General features: G+C 49.4%; 1 pseudogene; it reads right to left on the reverse strand.

Moving 5' to 3' along the window:
- Positions 1–5,144: 5,144 nt before the first annotated feature.
- Positions 5,145–17,932, reverse strand: part of LOC121844313 — a 45,875-nt pseudogene continuing 33,087 nt past the window's right edge.

Genomic DNA, 17,932 nt, shown 5'->3' on the forward strand with positions numbered 1-17,932 from the left:
GGGAGTTTCACCTTCAGCTTGGGAGGGAGGGAGTTTCACCTTCAGCTTGGGAGGGAGTTTCACCATCAGCTTGGGAGTTGAGGGAGTTTCACCTTCAGCTTGGGAGGGAGGGAGTTTCACCTTCAGCTTGGGAGGGAGGGAGTTTCACCTTCAGCTTGGGAGGGAGTTTCACCTTCAGCTTGGGAGGGAGGGAGTTTCACTTTCAGCTTGGGAGGGAGTTTCAACTTCAGCTTGGGAGGGAGTTTCACCTTCAGCTTGGGAGGGAGGGAGTTTCACTTTCAGCTTGGGAGGGAGTTTCAACTTCAGCTTGGGAGGGAGTTTCACCTTCAGCTTGGGAGGGAGTTTCAGCTTGGGAGGGAGGGAGTTTCACCATCAGCTTGGGAGGGAGGGAGTTTCACCTTCAGCTTGGGAGGGAGGGAGTAACACCTTCAGCTTGGGAGGGAGTTTCACCTTTCACCATATTACCTAACACTAGTCCACGTTAGATCCATGAGGGAGGGACAGTTCAGTGTGGGAGGTGGCAGAACTGAACTAGGTTTTTAGTATGCCACGGCAGCCATTTTGTAATGTGTGTCGGCTGCATTAAAGAAGCAACACCACGATCCCCCCCCCAAAACAACATACCTCACGATCTAACGGCTCAACCAGCAGACTGGAGCTGGACCTACGCGGCCCCGATGACAACATACACCCCCCCCCCATAGTGTCAAACTCATTCCACTGGAGGGGTCGAGTGTCTGTGGTTTTCGTTCCCGATTTAATTGAATTAAAAAGGTCACTAATTAGTAAGGAACTCCCCCTCACCTGGTTGTCTAGGTCTTTAATTGAAAGGGGAAAAGCCAGCGGTCACTAGGGCCCTGCTTGGAATCAGTTTGACCCCCCCCCTGCCCTATTTAGTGCCCTACCAGAGCCGCTCCGGTCAAGAGTAGTGCACAAGGTGCTATTTGTGACTTAAACCCTACTTACTTCATATCGACTCTGTCCAGAAGCTACGGGCTCATCTCGAAGGACACCGTACCCCTGACGTAGGACACGACTCTGGGCCGTTGCGTGGTGAAGAGGACGTGATGCAGGATGTCTTTCAGTACGCACCGGGATCCGGGAACCCGTAGTGTGACGTTTTAAAGATAATGTGATCTCTGCTACCGGGGAACGGTGCCTTGAAGCCTTCTTTTAAACAATGTTGTTGTTGTTGTTGTTGGACTTTTCTGTCTGTTCCTTGGTTTCTTAGTTTTCACCCAGAGCATTAATGAATTAAACATGTGAATGAAATCAGACCTGCCTGTCGTGTGTGAACATTATTAACCCTGTACATCCCACTACCCCCCCCCAGGGGTTATTAACCCTGTACACCCCACTACCCCCCCAGGGGTTATTAACCCTGTACACCCCACTACCCCCCAGAGGTTATTAACCCTGTAAACCCCACTACCCCCAGAGGTTATTAACCCTGTAAACCCCACTACCCCCAGAGGTTATTAACCCTGTACACCCCACTACCCCCCAGGGGTTATTAACCCTGTACACCCCACTACCCCCCACCCAGGGGTTATTAACCCTGTACACCCCACCACCCCCCAGAGGTTATTAACCCTGTACATCCCACTACCCCCCAGGGGTTATTAACCCTGTACACCCCACTATTAACCCTGTACCCCCCCCAGGGTTATTAACCCTGTACACCCCACTACCCCCAGGGGTTATTAACCCTGTACACCCCACTACCCCCCCCCCAGGGGTTATTAACCCTGTACACCCCACTACCCCCAGAGGTTATTAACCCTGTACACCTCACTACCCCCCTGAGGTTATTAACCCTGTACACCCCACTACCCCCCGAGGTTATTAACCCTGTACACCCCACTACCCCCCAGAGGTTATTAACTCTGTACACCCCACTACCCCCAGAGGTTATTAACCCTGTACACCCCACTACCCCCCAGAGGTTATTAACCCTGTACACCCCACTACCCCCCAGAGGTTATTAACTCTGTACACCCCACTACCCCCCAGAGGTTATTAACCCTGTACACCCCACTACCCCCCAGGGTTATTAACCCTGTACACCCCACTACCCCCCAGAGGTTATTAACCCTGTAAACCCCACTACCCCCAGAGGTTATTAACCCTGTACACCCCACTAACCCCCACCCAGGGGTTATTAACCCTGTACACCCCACTACACCCCCCAGAGGTTATTAACCCTGTACACCCCACTAACCCCCACCCAGGGGTTATTAACCCTGTACACCCCACTACCCCCCAGAGGTTATTAACCCTGTACACCCCACTACCCCCCAGGGGTTATTAACCCTGTACACCCCACTACCCCCCAGGGTTATTAACCCTGTACACCCCACTACCCCCCGCCAGAGGTTATTAACCCTGTACACCCAACTAAACCCCCAGGGGTTATTAACCCTGTACACCCCACTACCCCCCAGGGGTTATTAACCCTGTACACCCCACTACCCCCAGAGGTTATTAACCCTGTACACCCCACTACCCCCCCCAGAGGTTATTAACCCTGTACACCTCACTACCCCCCTGAGGTTATTAACCCTGTACACCCCACTACCCCCCAGAGGTTATTAACCCTGTACACCCCACTACCCCCAGAGGTTAACTCTGTACACCCCACTACCCCCAGAGGTTATTAACCCTGTACACCCCACTACCCCCCAGGGGTTATTAACCCTGTACACCCCACTACCCCCCAGAGGTTATTAACCCTGTAAACCCCACTACCCCCCAGAGGTTATTAACCCTGAAACCCCACTACCCCCAGAGGTTATTAACCCTGTACATCCCACCCCCAGAGGTTATTAACCCTACCCCCCAGAGGTTATTAACCCTGTACACCCCACTACCCCCCAGAGGTTATTAACCCTGAAACCCCACTACCCCCAGGGGTTATTAACCCTGTACACCCCACTACCCCCCAGAGGTTATTAACCCTGTAAACCCCACTACCCCCCCCAGAGGTTATTAACCCTGAAACCCCACTACCCCCCAGAGGTTATTAACCCTGTACACCCCACTACCCCCAGAGGTTATTAACCCTGTACACCCCACTACCCCCCAGAGGTTATTAACCCTGTACACCCCACTACCCCCCCAGAGGTTATTAATAATGAATGAACAGAGATACCGTGACGAGATCCTGAGGCCGTTCATCCTCCTCCATCACCTCATGTTTCAGCATGATAATGAATGAACAGAGATACCGTGACGAGATCCTGAGGCCATTCATCCTCCTCCATCACCTCATGTTTCAGCATGATAATGAATGAACAGAGATACCGTGACGAGATCCTGAGGCCATTCATCCTCCTCCATCACCTCATGTTTCAGCATGATAATGAATGAACAGAGATACCGTGACGAGATCCTGAGGCCGTTCATCCTCCTCCATCACCTCATGTTTCAGCATGATAATGAATGAACAGAGATACCGTGATGAGATCCTGAGGCCGTTCATCCTCCTCCATCACCTCATGTTTCAGCATGATAATGTACGGCCCCCATGTCACAAGGATCTGGTCACAATTCCTGGAAGCTGAAAATGTCCCAGTTCTTCCAGTTCCTCCATACTCACCTGACATGTCACCCATAGAGCATGTTTGGGATGCTCTGGATCAATGTGTACGACGGCGTGTTCCAGTTCCTCCATACTTACCAGACATGTCACCCATAGAGCATGTTTGGGATGCTCTGGATCGATGTGTACGACAACGTGTTCCAGTTCCTCCATACTTACCAGACATGTCACCCATAGAGCATGTTTGGGATGCTCTGGATCGATGTGTACGACAACGTGTTCCAGTTCCTCCATACTTACCAGACATGTCACCCATAGAGCATGTTTGGGATGCTCTGGATCGATGTGTACGACAACGTGTTCCAGTTCCTCCATACTTACCAGACATGTCACCCATAGAGCATGTTTGGGATGCTCTGGATCGATGTGTACGACAACGTGTTCCAGTTCCTCCATACTTACCAGACATGTCACCCATAGAGCATGTTTGGGATGCTCTGGATCGATGTGTACGACAACGTGTTCCAGTTCCTCCATACTTACCAGACATGTCACCCATAGAGCATGTTTGGGATGCTCTGGATCGATGTGTACGACAACGTGTTCCAGTTCCTCCATACTTACCAGACATGTCACCCATAGAGCATGTTTGGGATGCTCTGGATCAATCTGTATGACAGCAAGTTCCAGTTCCCACCAATATCCAGCAACTTCACACAGCCATTGAAGAGGAGTGGGACAACATTCCACAATCAACAGCCTGATCAACTCTATGGGAAGGAGATGTGTCACGCTGCATGAGGCAAATGGTGGTCACACCAGATACTGACTGGTTTTCTGATCCACACCCCTACTTTAGTTAAGGTATCTGTGACCAAAGAATTCATATCTGAAATACATAGATTAGTGACCTAATGAATATTTTTTAAATTGACTGATACGAACTGTAACTCAATCTTTGAAATTCTTTCATGTTGCGTTTATATTTGTTCAGCGTAGAGCATCAGATGGCTATTTCATACGATGTGATTGGCTGCGATGGAAGATCCGGCAGAAACTGGACCAATGTGTTGCGGTCAGTGATAATGACCATCTCAGTACTGTACCACACCCCGTTCAGTCCCCCCCCCCACACACACACACACACACACACACACACACACACACACACACACACACACACACACACACACACACACACACACACACACACACACACACACACACACACACACACACACACACACACACCGTGACCCCTGCAACGCTCCCACAGAACCCACACACCTCAGTAATGACGTGGTCTCCCTTTGTGAGAGGGATACAGAGCTCAATGGGACTTCCTGGAGGGATACAGAGCTCAATGGGACTTCCTGGAGGGATACAGAGCTCAATGGGACTTCCTGGAGGGATACAGAGCTCAATGGGACTTCCTGGGGGGATACAGAGCTCAATAACAGAGGGATACAGAGCTCAATGGGACTTCCTGGAGGGATACAGAGCTCAATAACAGAGGGATACAGAGCTCAATGGGACTTCCTGGAGGGATACAGAGCTCAATAACAAAGGGAGAATTGCAGCAGAGAGACACAACAGGAAGGAGGAAGTTTAATAGTTTTATTTAATCCAATAAAAATGTTTCATTCAGGTTGATGATAGGAATTCCTTCTGTCTCTAAACCTGTTGATCTACATGTCCACTACTCTGATACATTACTGATTCCACTAGGCATCCTGACCTCTCTACCCTATCTGACCTGGGACTCTACGAGGTGTTGGCCTCCTGGTTGATGAGGGCACTGAGGTCCAGTCTGGTTTTGTCCAAAGCTGCCGTCTTGGCCCGGCGGGATGGACGGGGTACCGGCACCGAGTCTGGAACATTCTCCCCATCACTATGGAGGGAGAGGAGAGAAGAGGGGAGGGAGACAGATGGAGAGTAGGGAGAGAGATGGAGGGGAGGGAGATCGATGGAGAGGAGGGAGAGAGATGGAGGGGGAGGGAGATCGATGGAGAGGAGGGAGAGGAGGGGGGGGGGGAGGAAGACCGATGGAGAGGAGGGAGAGGACGAGGGGGAGGGAGACCGATGGAGAGGAGGGAGACCGATGGAGAGAGGAGGAGGGGGAGGGAGACCGATGGAGAGGAGGGAGAGGAGGAGGGAGACCCGATGGAGAGGAGGGAGAGGAGGAGGAGGGGAGAGGGAGACGGAGAGGAGGAGGAGGGAGACCGATGGAGAGGAGGGAGAGGAGGAGGGGGGAGGGAGACCGATGGAGAGGAGGGAAGAGGGAGACGGAGAGGAGGAGGAGGGAGAAGGAAAGAGAGGAGGAGGAGGGAGAAAATAAAGGTGATATACAGAACGGATCCATTTCAACATTCAGGGACGATTAAGCACACTTCTCCTCCCCTCTCACCTCTCCTCGGAGGACTCTGCCGATCTGCTGGACTTCTTGGCTCCTTTGGCTGTGGAGGGTTTCCTCTGACCTACACACACACACACACACACACACACACACACACACACACGATCAACTGTTAGTGGTGCTCAACCGTGTCAGAGGTTAGCAGGAGGTGTGTAAGATGGGGTAATACCTCTCCTGGGCCTCTTGGCAGACTGGTCCAGGTCCTGGTTGGCAGCCTCTGTAGAGATGAAGAATTAGGAGTTACATCTGTCTCTCTCCATGTCATCTGATTCAGTCTAACAGTAACATGACTACTACCCTCAGTAGTAGTCTCCTCTCTCTCTACCCTCAGTAGTAGTCTCCTCTCTCTCTACCCTCAGTAGTAGTCTCCTCTCTCTCTACCCTCAGTAGTAGTCTCCTCTCTCTCTTTACCCTCAGTAGTAGTCTCCTCTCTCTCTACCCTCAGTAGTAGTCTCCTCTCTCTCTACCCTCAGTAGTAGTCTCCTCTCTCTCTACCCTCAGTAGTAGTCTCCTCTCTCTCTACCCTCAGTAGTAGTCTCCTCTCTCTCTACCCTCAGTAGTAGTCTCCTCTCTCTCTTTACCCTCAGTAGTAGTCTCCTCTCTCTCTTTACCCTCAGTGGTAGTCTCCTCTCTCTCTCTCTCTCTCTACCCTCAGTAGTAGTCTCCTCTTTCTCTTTACCCTCAGTAGTAGTCTCCTCTCTCTCTTTACCCTCAGTGGTAGTCTCTCTCTCTCTCTCTCTCTCTCTACCCTCAGTAGTAGTCTCTCTCTCTCTACCCTCAGTAGTAGTCTCCTCTCTCTCTACCCTCAGTGGTAGTCTCTCTCTCTCTACCCTCAGTAGTAGTCTCCTCTCTCTCTCTCTCTCTCTCTCTCTCTCTACCCTCAGTAGTAGTCTCTCTCTCTCTCTACCCTCAGTAGTAGTCTCCTCTCTCTCTACCCTCAGTAGTAGTCTCCTCTCTCTCTACCCTCAGTGGTAGTCTCCTCTCTCTCTACCCTCAGTAGTAGTCTCTCTCTCTCTCTCTCTCCTCTCTCTACCCTCAGTAGTAGTCTCCTCTCTCTCTCTACCCTCAGTAGTAGTCTCCTCTCTCTCTACCCTCAGTAGTAGTCTCCTCTCTCTCTACCCTCAGTGGTAGTCTCCTCTCTCTCTACCCTCAGTAGTAGTCTCTCTCTCTCTTTACCCTCAGTGGTAGTCTCTCTCTCTCTCTACCCTCAGTAGTAGTCTCCTCTCTCTCTTTACCCTCAGTGGTAGTCTCCTCTCTCTCTCTCTCTCTCTACCCTCAGTAGTAGTCTCCTCTCTCTCTCTACCCTCAGTAGTAGTCTCCTCTCTCTCTACCCTCAGTAGTAGTCTCCTCTCTCTCTACCCTCAGTGGTAGTCTCCTCTCTCTCTACCCTCAGTAGTAGTCTCCTCTCTCTCTACCCTCAGTAGTAGTCTCCTCTCTCTCTCTACCCTCAGTAGTAGTCTCCTCTCTCTCTACCCTCAGTAGTAGTCTCCTCTCTCTCTACCCTCAGTAGTAGTCTCCTCTCTCTCTACCCTCAGTAGTAGTCTCCTCTCTCTCTACCCTCAGTAGTAGTCTCCTCTCTCTCTACCCTCAGTGGTAGTCTCCTCTCTCTCTACCCTCAGTAGTAGTCTCCTCTCTCTTTACCCTCAGTAGTAGTCTCCTCTCTCTCTACCCTCAGTGGTAGTCTCTCTCTCTCTACCCTCAGTAGTAGTCTCTCTCTCTCTCTACCCTCAGTAGTAGTCTCCTCTCGTCTCTCTCTACCCTCAGTAGTAGTCTCCTCTCTCTCTACCCTCAGTAGTAGTCTCCTCTCTCTCTACCCTCAGTAGTAGTCTCTCTCTCTCTCTCTCTCTCTCTCTCTACCCTCAGTAGTAGTTTCCTCTCTCTCTACCCTCAGTAGTAGTCTCCTCTCTCTCTACCCTCAGTAGTAGTCTCCTCTCTCTTTCTACCCTCAGTAGTAGTTTCCTCTCTCTCTACCCTCAGTAGTAGTCTCCTCTCTCTCTACCCTCAGTAGTAGTCTCCTCTCTCTCTACCCTCAGTAGTAGTCTCCTCTCTCTCTACCCTCAGTGGTAGTCTCTCTCTCTCTCTACCCTCAGTAGTAGTCTCCTCTCTCTCTCTACCCTCAGTAGTAGTCTCCTCTCTCTCTACCCTCAGTGGTAGTCTCTCTCTCTCTACCCTCAGTAGTAGTCTCCTCTCTCTCTTTACCCTCAGTAGTAGTCTCCTCTCTCTCTTTACCCTCAGTAGTAGTCTCCTCTCTCTCTACCCTCAGTGGTAGTCTCCTCTCTCTCTACCCTCAGTAGTAGTCTCCTCTCTCTCTACCCTCAGTAGTAGTCTCCTCTCTCTCTTTACCCTCAGTGGTAGTCTCCTCTCTCTCTACCCTCAGTAGTAGTCTCCTCTCTCTCTCTACCCTCAGTAGTAGTCTCCTCTCTCGCTCTACCCTCAGTAGTAGTCTCCTCTCTCTCTCTACCCTCAGTAGTAGTCTCCTCTCTCTCTATACCCTCAGTAGTAGTCTCCTCTCTCTCTACCCTCAGTGGTAGTCTCCTCTCTCTTTACCCTCAGTAGTAGTCTCCTCTCTCTCTACCCTCAGTAGTAGTCTCCTCTCTCTTTACCCTCAGTAGTAGTCTCCTCTCTCTCTACCCTCAGTAGTAGTCTCCTCTCTCTCTACCCTCAGTGGTAGTCTCCTCTCTCTCTACCCTCAGTAGTAGTCTCCTCTCTCTCTACCCTCAGTGGTAGTCTCCTCTCTCGCTACCCTCAGTAGTAGTCTCCTCTCTCTTTACCCTCAGTGTTGACATCTACAGGCTGTAATGTCGTAGTGCTGAGATCTGGTTGGTTGTTGGAGTCCTGCAGCTGTCCAATCAGCTTCTCCACAGCACGCAAAGCGTACGATCCTTCACCTCCTACACAGACATGAGTTAGTTTGGTGTCATCAGGAAATGTGTGTGGTGTAACACGGTCACCAGGTGTTGTAACAGGGTCACCAGGTGTTGTAACAGGGTCACCAGGTGTTGTGTTGTAACAGGGTCACCAGGTGTTGTGTTGTAACAGGGTCACCAGGTGTTGTGTTGTAACAGGGTCACCAGGTGTTGTGTTGTAACAGGGTCACCAGGTGTTGTAACAGGGTCACCAGGTGTTGTAACAGGGTCACCAGGTGTTGTGTTGTAACAGGGTCACCAGGTGTTGTGTTGTAACAGGGTCACCAGGTGTTGTGTTGTAACAGGGTCACCAGGTGTTGTAACAGGGTCACCAGGTGTTGTGTTGTAACAGGGTCACCAGGTGTTGTAACAGGGTCACCAGGTGTTGTGTTGTAACAGGGTCACCAGGTGTTGTAACAGGGTCACCAGGTGTTGTAACAGGGTCACCAGGTGTTGTGTTGTAACAGGGTCACCAGGTGTTGTGTTGTAACAGGGTCACCAGGTGTTGTGTTGTAACAGGGTCACCAGGTGTCGTGTTGTAACAGGGTCACCAGGTGTCGTGTTGTAACAGGGTCACCAGGTGTCGTGTTGTAACAGGGTCACCAGGTGTTGTGTTGTAACAGGGTCACCAGGTGTTGTGTTGTAACAGGGTCACCAGGTGTTGTAACAGGGTCACCAGGTGTTGTGTTGTAACAGGGTCACCAGGTGTCGTGTTGTAACAGGGTCACCAGGTGTCGTGTTGTAACAGGGTCACCAGGTGTCGTGTTGTAACAGGGTCACCAGGTGTCGTGTTGTAACAGGGTCACCAGGTGTTGTGTTGTAACAGGGTCACCAGGTGTTGTAACAGGGTCACCAGGTGTTGTGTTGTAACAGGGTCACCAGGTGTTGTAACAGGGTCACCAGGTGTTGTGTTGTAACAGGGTCACCAGGTGTTGTAACAGGGTCACCAGGTGTTGTAACAGGGTCACCAGGTGTTGTAACAGGGTCACCAGGTGTTGTAACAGGGTCACCAGGTGTTGTAACAGGGTCACCAGGTGTTGTGTTGTAACAGGGTCACCAGGTGTTGTGTTGTAACAGGGTCACCAGGTGTTGTGTTGTAAAGGGTCACAGTAGTAGAGGTGTTGTGTTGTTGTCAGTACTGTACCTGTGTAACTTGTTGTAACAGGGTCACCAGGTGTTGTGTTGTAACAGGGTCACCAGGTGTTGTGTTGTTGTCAGTACTGTACCTGTGTAACTTGTTGTAACAGGGTCACCAGGTGTTGTTGTCAGTACTGTACCTGTGTAACTTGTTGTAACAGGGTCACCAGATGTTGTAACAGGGTCACCAGGTGTTGTAACAGGGTCACCAGGTGTTGTAACAGGGTCACCAGGTGTTGTAACAGGGTCACCAGGTGTTGTAACAGGGTCACCAGGTGTTGTAACAGGGTCACCAGGTGTTGTAACAGGGTCACCAGGTGTTGTTGTCAGTACTGTACCTGTGTAACTTGTTGTAACAGGGTCACCAGGTGTAGTAACAGGGTCACCAGGTGTTGTAACAGGGTCACCAGGTGTTGTAACAGGGTCACCAGGTGTTGTAACAGGGTCACCAGGTGTTGTAACAGGGTCACCAGGTGTTGTAACAGGGTCACCAGGTGTTGTAACAGGGTCACCAGGTGTTGTAACAGGGTCACCAGGTGTTGTAACAGGGTCACCAGGTGTTGTAACAGGGTCACCAGGTGTTGTAACAGGGTCACCAGGTGTTGTAACAGGGTCACCAGGTGTTGTTGTCAGTACTGTACCGGTGTAACTTGTTGTAACAGGGTCACCAGGTGTCGTGTTGTAACAGGGTCACCAGGTGTTGTGTTGTAACAGGGTCACCAGGTGTTGTGTTGTAACAGGGTCACCAGGTGTTGTAACAGGGTCACCAGGTGTTGTGTTGTAACAGGGTCACCAGGTGTCGTGTTGTAACAGGGTCACCAGGTGTCGTGTTGTAACAGGGTCACCAGGTGTCGTGTTGTAACAGGGTCACCAGGTGTCGTGTTGTAACAGGGTCACCAGGTGTTGTGTTGTAACAGGGTCACCAGGTGTTGTAACAGGGTCACCAGGTGTTGTGTTGTAACAGGGTCACCAGGTGTTGAACAGGGTCAGGGTCCAGGTGTTGTGTTGTAACAGGGTCACCAGGTGTTGTAACAGGGTCACCAGGTGTTGTAACAGGGTCACCAGGTGTTGTAACAGGGTCACCAGGTGTTGTAACAGGGTCACCAGGTGTTGTAACAGGGTCACCAGGTGTTGTGTTGTAACAGGGTCACCAGGTGTTGTGTTGTAACAGGGTCACCAGGTGTCGTGTTGTAACAGGGTCACCAGGTGTTGTAACAGGGTCACCAGGTGTTGTGTTGTAACAGGGTCACCAGGTGTTGTGTTGTAAAAGGGTCACCAGGTGTTGTGTTGTTGTCAGTACTGTACCTGTGTAACTTGTTGTAACAGGGTCACCAGGTGTTGTTGTCAGTACAGTACCTGTGTACCTGTGTAACTTGTTGTAACAGGGTCACCAGATGTTGTAACAGGGTCACCAGGTGTTGTAACAGGGTCACCAGGTGTTGTAACAGGGTCACCAGGTGTTGTAACAGGGTCACCAGGTGTTGTAACAGGGTCACCAGGTGTTGTAACAGGGTCACCAGGTGTTGTTGTCAGTACTGTACCTGTGTAACTTGTTGTAACAGGGTCACCAGGTGTAGTAACAGGGTCACCAGGTGTTGTAACAGGGTCACCAGGTGTTGTAACAGGGTCACCAGGTGTTGTAACAGGGTCACCAGGTGTTGTAACAGGGTCACCAGGTGTTGTAACAGGGTCACCAGGTGTTGTAACAGGGTCACCAGGTGTTGTAACAGGGTCACCAGGTGTTGTAACAGGGTCACCAGGTGTTGTAACAGGGTCACCAGGTGTTGTAACAGGGTCACCAGGTGTTGTAACAGGGTCACCAGGTGTTGTAACAGGGTCACCAGGTGTTGTAACAGGGTCACCAGGTGTTGTTGTCAGTACTGTACCGGTGTAACTTGTTGTAACAGGGTCACCAGGTGTTGTTGTCAGTACTGTACCTGTGTAACTTGTTGTAACAGGGTCACCAGGTGTTGTGTTGTAACAGGGTCACCAGGTGTTGTGTTGTTGTCAGTACTGTACCTGTGTAACTTGTTGTAACAGGGTCACCAGGTGTTGTTGTCAGTACTGTACCTGTGTAACTTGTTGTAACAGGGTCACCAGATGTTGTAACAGGGTCACCAGGTGTTGTAACAGGGTCACCAGGTGTTGTAACAGGGTCACCAGGTGTTGTAACAGGGTCACCAGGTGTTGTAACAGGGTCACCAGGTGTTGTAACAGGGTCACCAGGTGTTGTAACAGGGTCACCAGGTGTTGTTGTCAGTACTGTACCTGTGTAACTTGTTGTAACAGGGTCACCAGGTAACAGGGTCACCAGGTGTTGTAACAGGGTCACCAGGTGTTGTAACAGGGTCACCAGGTGTTGTAACAGGGTCACCAGGTGTTGTAACAGGGTCACCAGGTGTTGTAACAGGGTCACCAGGTGTTGTAACAGGGTCACCAGGTGTTGTAACAGGGTCACCAGGTGTTGTAACAGGGTCACCAGGTGTTGTAACAGGGTCACCAGGTGTTGTAACAGGGTCACCAGGTGTTGTAACAGGGTCACCAGGTGTTGTTGTCAGTACTGTACCGGTGTAACTTGTTGTAACAGGGTCACCAGGTGTCGTGTTGTAACAGGGTCACCAGGTGTTGTGTTGTAACAGGGTCACCAGGTGTTGTGTTGTAACAGGGTCACCAGGTGTTGTAACAGGGTCACCAGGTGTTGTGTTGTAACAGGGTCACCAGGTGTCGTGTTGTAACAGGGTCACCAGGTGTCGTGTTGTAACAGGGTCACCAGGTGTCGTGTTGTAACAGGGTCACCAGGTGTCGTGTTGTAACAGGGTCACCAGGTGTTGTGTTGTAACAGGGTCACCAGGTGTTGTAACAGGGTCACCAGGTGTTGTGTTGTAACAGGGTCACCAGGTGTTGTAACAGGGTCACCAGGTGTTGTGTTGTAACAGGGTCACCAGGTGTTGTAACAGGGTCACCAGGTGTTGTAACAGGGTCACCAGGTGTTGTAACAGGGTCACCAGGTGTTGTAACAGGGTCACCAGGTGTTGTAACAGGGTCACCAGGTGTTGTGTTGTAACAGGGTCACCAGGTGTTGTGTTGTAACAGGGTCACCAGGTGTCGTGTTGTAACAGGGTCACCAGGTGTTGTAACAGGGTCACCAGGTGTTGTGTTGTAACAGGGTCACCAGGTGTTGTGTTGTAAAAGGGTCACCAGGTGTTGTGTTGTTGTCAGTACTGTACCTGTGTAACTTGTTGTAACAGGGTCACCAGGTGTTGTTGTCAGTACTGTACCTGTGTAACTTGTTGTAACAGGGTCACCAGATGTTGTAACAGGGTCACCAGGTGTTGTAACAGGGTCACCAGGTGTTGTAACAGGGTCACCAGGTGTTGTAACAGGGTCACCAGGTGTTGTAACAGGGTCACCAGGTGTTGTAACAGGGTCACCAGGTGTTGTTGTCAGTACTGTACCTGTGTAACTTGTTGTAACAGGGTCACCAGGTGTAGTAACAGGGTCACCAGGTGTTGTAACAGGGTCACCAGGTGTTGTAACAGGGTCACCAGGTGTTGTAACAGGGTCACCAGGTGTTGTAACAGGGTCACCAGGTGTTGTAACAGGGTCACCAGGTGTTGTAACAGGGTCACCAGGTGTTGTAACAGGGTCACCAGGTGTTGTAACAGGGTCACCAGGTGTTGTAACAGGGTCACCAGGTGTTGTAACAGGGTCACCAGGTGTTGTAAGAGGGTCACCAGGTGTTGTAACAGGGTCACCAGGTGTTGTAACAGGGTCACCAGGTGTTGTAACAGGGTCACCAGGTGTTGTTGTCAGTACTGTACCTGTGTAACTTGTTGTAACAGGGTCACCAGGTCTCTAGTTGTGTTGCCGTCAGCACTGAGCTCCAGACTGTTCAGTACTTTGGCGTATAGACGGACTTCGGGAGCTGACGGGTCCTTCAGCATCTCACCACACACACGCACTGCCAGGTAGTCATGGACACACACCTCCTGAGCGCGCACACACACACACACGTTTAGCCTCCAGAGAACACACTTCAGACAGAGGGATGAGACCAGTAATTCATGTATTGTATTCTATATGTATTGTGATTCTACATGTATTGTGATTCTACATGTATTGTGATTCTACATGTATTGTGATTCTACATGTATTGTGATTCTCATGATTCTACGTGTATTGTGATTCTACGTGTATTGTGATTCTACGTGTATTGTGATTCTACGTGTATTGTGATTCTACGTGTATTGTGATTCTACGTGTATTGTGATTCTACGTGTATTGTGATTCTACATGTATTGTGATTCTACGTGTATTGTGATTCTACGTGTATTGTGATTTTATTGAAATTCGAGGTTCCAAACATATTGTTCACCGTGTGCCTGGTGCAGAGAGAGCCACGAGAAAACAAGCTCTGAAAACATGTTCACTATTTAAAAACAAGATGGAGGACAAGTTAGCTAGCGCTATTCAGCTGTACCTAACGCTACCTAGCAAGATAAAAATATATAGATTTTTTTTTTTTTTTTTACAAGATCCAAAGTATCAATATAATGGACCAAAATAATATTGTGATATGCAATATCACTATTATATAGATGTTATATTAAATATTACCTGTGTGTTAGAGGTCTGTATATCTATGGACCCCCCCATCACTATTATATAGATGTTATATTAAATATTACCTGTGTGTTAGAGGTCTGTATATCTATGGACCCCCCCATCACTATTATATAGATGTTATATTACATATTACCTGTGTGTTAGAGGTCTGTATATCTATGGACCCCCCCATCACTATTATATAGATGTTATATTAAATATTACCTGTGTGTCTCCAGGCTTTATGAGAGAGCTGGGCCGTGTCAGCTCCACCAGCAGCTCTGCTACGTTGGTGACGTCCACCTCGGCCAATGGAGACGTAGCCGGAGCATTCAGCAGGGTCTGGAGGGTGGGCAGGAAGCACTCCTCTACACACTCCTGGTGGGCCCTGAACACACACAGTCAGTAAACACCCTGCTGGTGGGCCCTGAACACACACAGTCAGTAAACACACTCCTGGTGGGCCCTGAACACACACACAGTCAGTAAACACACTCCTGGTGGGCCCTGAACACACACACAGTCAGTAAACACACTCCTGGTGGGCCCTGAAACACACACAGTCAGTAAACACACTCCTGGTGGGCCCTGAAACACACACAGTCAGTAAACACACTCCTGGTGGGCCCTGAACACACACACAGTCAGTAAACACACTCCTGGTGGGCCCTGAACACACACACAGTCAGTAAACACACTCCTGGTGGGCCCTGAACACACACAGTCAGTAAACACACTGTAAACACACTCCTGGTGGGCCCTGAACACACACACACACAGTCAGTAAACACACTCCTGGTGGGCCCTGAACACACACAGTCAGTAAACACACTCCTGGTGGGCCCTGAACACACACAGTCAGTAAACACACTCCTGGTGGGCCCTGAACACACACACAGTCAGTAAACACACTCCTGGTGGGCCCTGTAAACACACACACACACAGTCAGTAAACACACTCCTGGTGGGCCCTGAACACACACACACAGTCACCCTGCTGGTGGGCCCTGAACAAACACACAGTAAACACCTCCTGGTGGGCCCTGAACACACACACAGTCAGTAAACACACTGCTGGTGGGCCCTGAACACACACACAGTCAGTAAACACACTCCTGGTGGGCCCTGAACACACACAGTCAGTAAACACACTCCTGGTGGGCCCTGAACACACACACAGTCAGTAAACACACTGCTGGTGGGCCCTGAAACACACACAGTCAGTAAACACACTCCTGGTGGGCCCTGAACACACACACAGTCAGTAAACACACTCCTGGTGGGCCCTGAACAACACACAGTCAGTAAACACACTCCTGGTGGGCCCTGAACACACACACAGTCAGTAAACACACTCCTGGTGGGCCCTGAACACACACACAGTCAGTAAACACACTCCTGGTGGGCCCTGAACACACACACAGTCAGTAAACACACTGCTGGTGGGCCCTGAACACACACAGTCAGTAAACACACTGCTGGTGGGCCCTGAACACACACACAGTCAGTAAACACACACTCCTGGTGGGCCCTGAACACACACACAGTCAGTAAACACACTCCTGGTGGGCCCTGAACACACACACAGTCAGTAAACACACTCCTGGTGGGCCCTGAACACACACACAGTCAGTCAGTAAACACACTCCTGGTGGGCCCTGAACACACACACAGTCAGTAAACACGTAACTCCTATGGGGAATCAGTCAGTAAACACGTAAATATGGAATCATGTAGTAACCAAAACGGTGTTAAACAAATCAAATATATTTTATATTTGAGATTCTTCAACGTAGCCACCCTTTGCCTTGACACATTCTTGCACATTCTTGGCATTCTCTCAACCAGCTTCATGAGGTAGTCATCTGGAATGCATTTCAATTAACAGCTGTGCCTTGTTAAAAGTTAATTTGTGGAATTTCTTTCCTTCTTAACTTCTTAGATATAGGGGCGCTCTTTTAAGTTATGGATAAAAAACGTGCCCGTTTTAAGCGCAATATTTTGTCACGAAAAGATGCTCGACTATGCATATAATTGGCAGCTTTGGAAAGAAAACACTAAGGTTTCCAAAACTGCAAAGATATTATCTGTGAGTGCCACAGAACTCATGCTACAGGTGAAACCAAGATGAAACTTCAACCAGGAAATCGGCAGAATTTTTGAAGCTCTGTTGTCTCCTTATATGGCTGTGAATGCGCCGGGAATGAGCCTGCCCTTTCTATCGTTTCTCCAAGGTGTCTGCAGCATTGTGACATATTTGTAGGCATATCATTGGAAGATTGGCCATAAGAGACTACATTTACCAGGGGTCCGCCCGGTGTCCTTTGTCTAAATTGGTGCGTAATCTACAAGCTGCACGCAGTCATCCAGTGATTGAGAGGAGAGAGGAGGCTTTCAACGAACGATATATCATGAAGAGATATGTGAAAAACACCTTGAGGATTGATTCTAAACAACGTTTACCATGTTTCAGTCGATATTATGGAGTTAATTTTGAAAAAGTTCGGCGTTTTGAAGACTGAATTTTCGGGGTTTTTTGGTAGCCAAACGTGACGCACCAAACGGAGCAATTTCTGCTAAACAAATAATCTTTCAGGAAAAACTGAGCATTTGCAATCTAACTGAGAGTCTCCTCATTGAAAACATCTGAAGTTCTTCAAAGGTAATGATTTTATTTGAATGATTTTCTGTTTTTTGTGAAAATGTTGCCTGCTAATGCTAACGCTAAATGCTACGCTAGCTGCGCTAGCTGTTACACAAATGCTTGTTTTGCTATGGTTGAGAAGCATATTTTGAAAATCTAAGATGACAGTGGCTCGACGCAAGAAGTTAATGCTTTTGAGCCAATTAGTTGTGTTGTGACAAGGTAGGAGGGGTATACAGAAGTTAGCCCTATTTGGTAAAAGACCAAGTCCCTATTATGGCAAGAACAGCTCAAATAAGCAAAGAGAAATGACAGTCCATCATTACTTTAAGACATGAAGGTCAGTCAAACATGAAGTTCAGTCGCAACAACCATCAAGCGCTGTGATGAAACTGGCTCTCATGAGGACCGCCACAGGAAAGGAAGACCCAGAGTTACCTCTGCTGCAGAGGATATGTTCGTTAGAGTTACCAACCTCAGACCCAGAGTTACCTCTGCTGCAGAGGATGAGTTCATTAGAGTTACAAGCCTCAGATTGGATCAGACCTTCGTGGTTGAATTGCTGTAACCACTACTAAAGGACACCAATAAGAAGAAGAGACTTGTTTGGGCCAAGAAACACAAGCAATGGACATTAGACCGGTGGAAATCTGTCCTTTGGTCTGATGAGTCCAAATCTGCGA

Source organism: Oncorhynchus tshawytscha, unplaced genomic scaffold, assembly GCF_018296145.1.
Source record: "Oncorhynchus tshawytscha isolate Ot180627B unplaced genomic scaffold, Otsh_v2.0 Un_contig_5476_pilon_pilon, whole genome shotgun sequence".
Classification (NCBI taxonomy): Eukaryota; Metazoa; Chordata; class Actinopteri; order Salmoniformes; family Salmonidae; genus Oncorhynchus; species Oncorhynchus tshawytscha.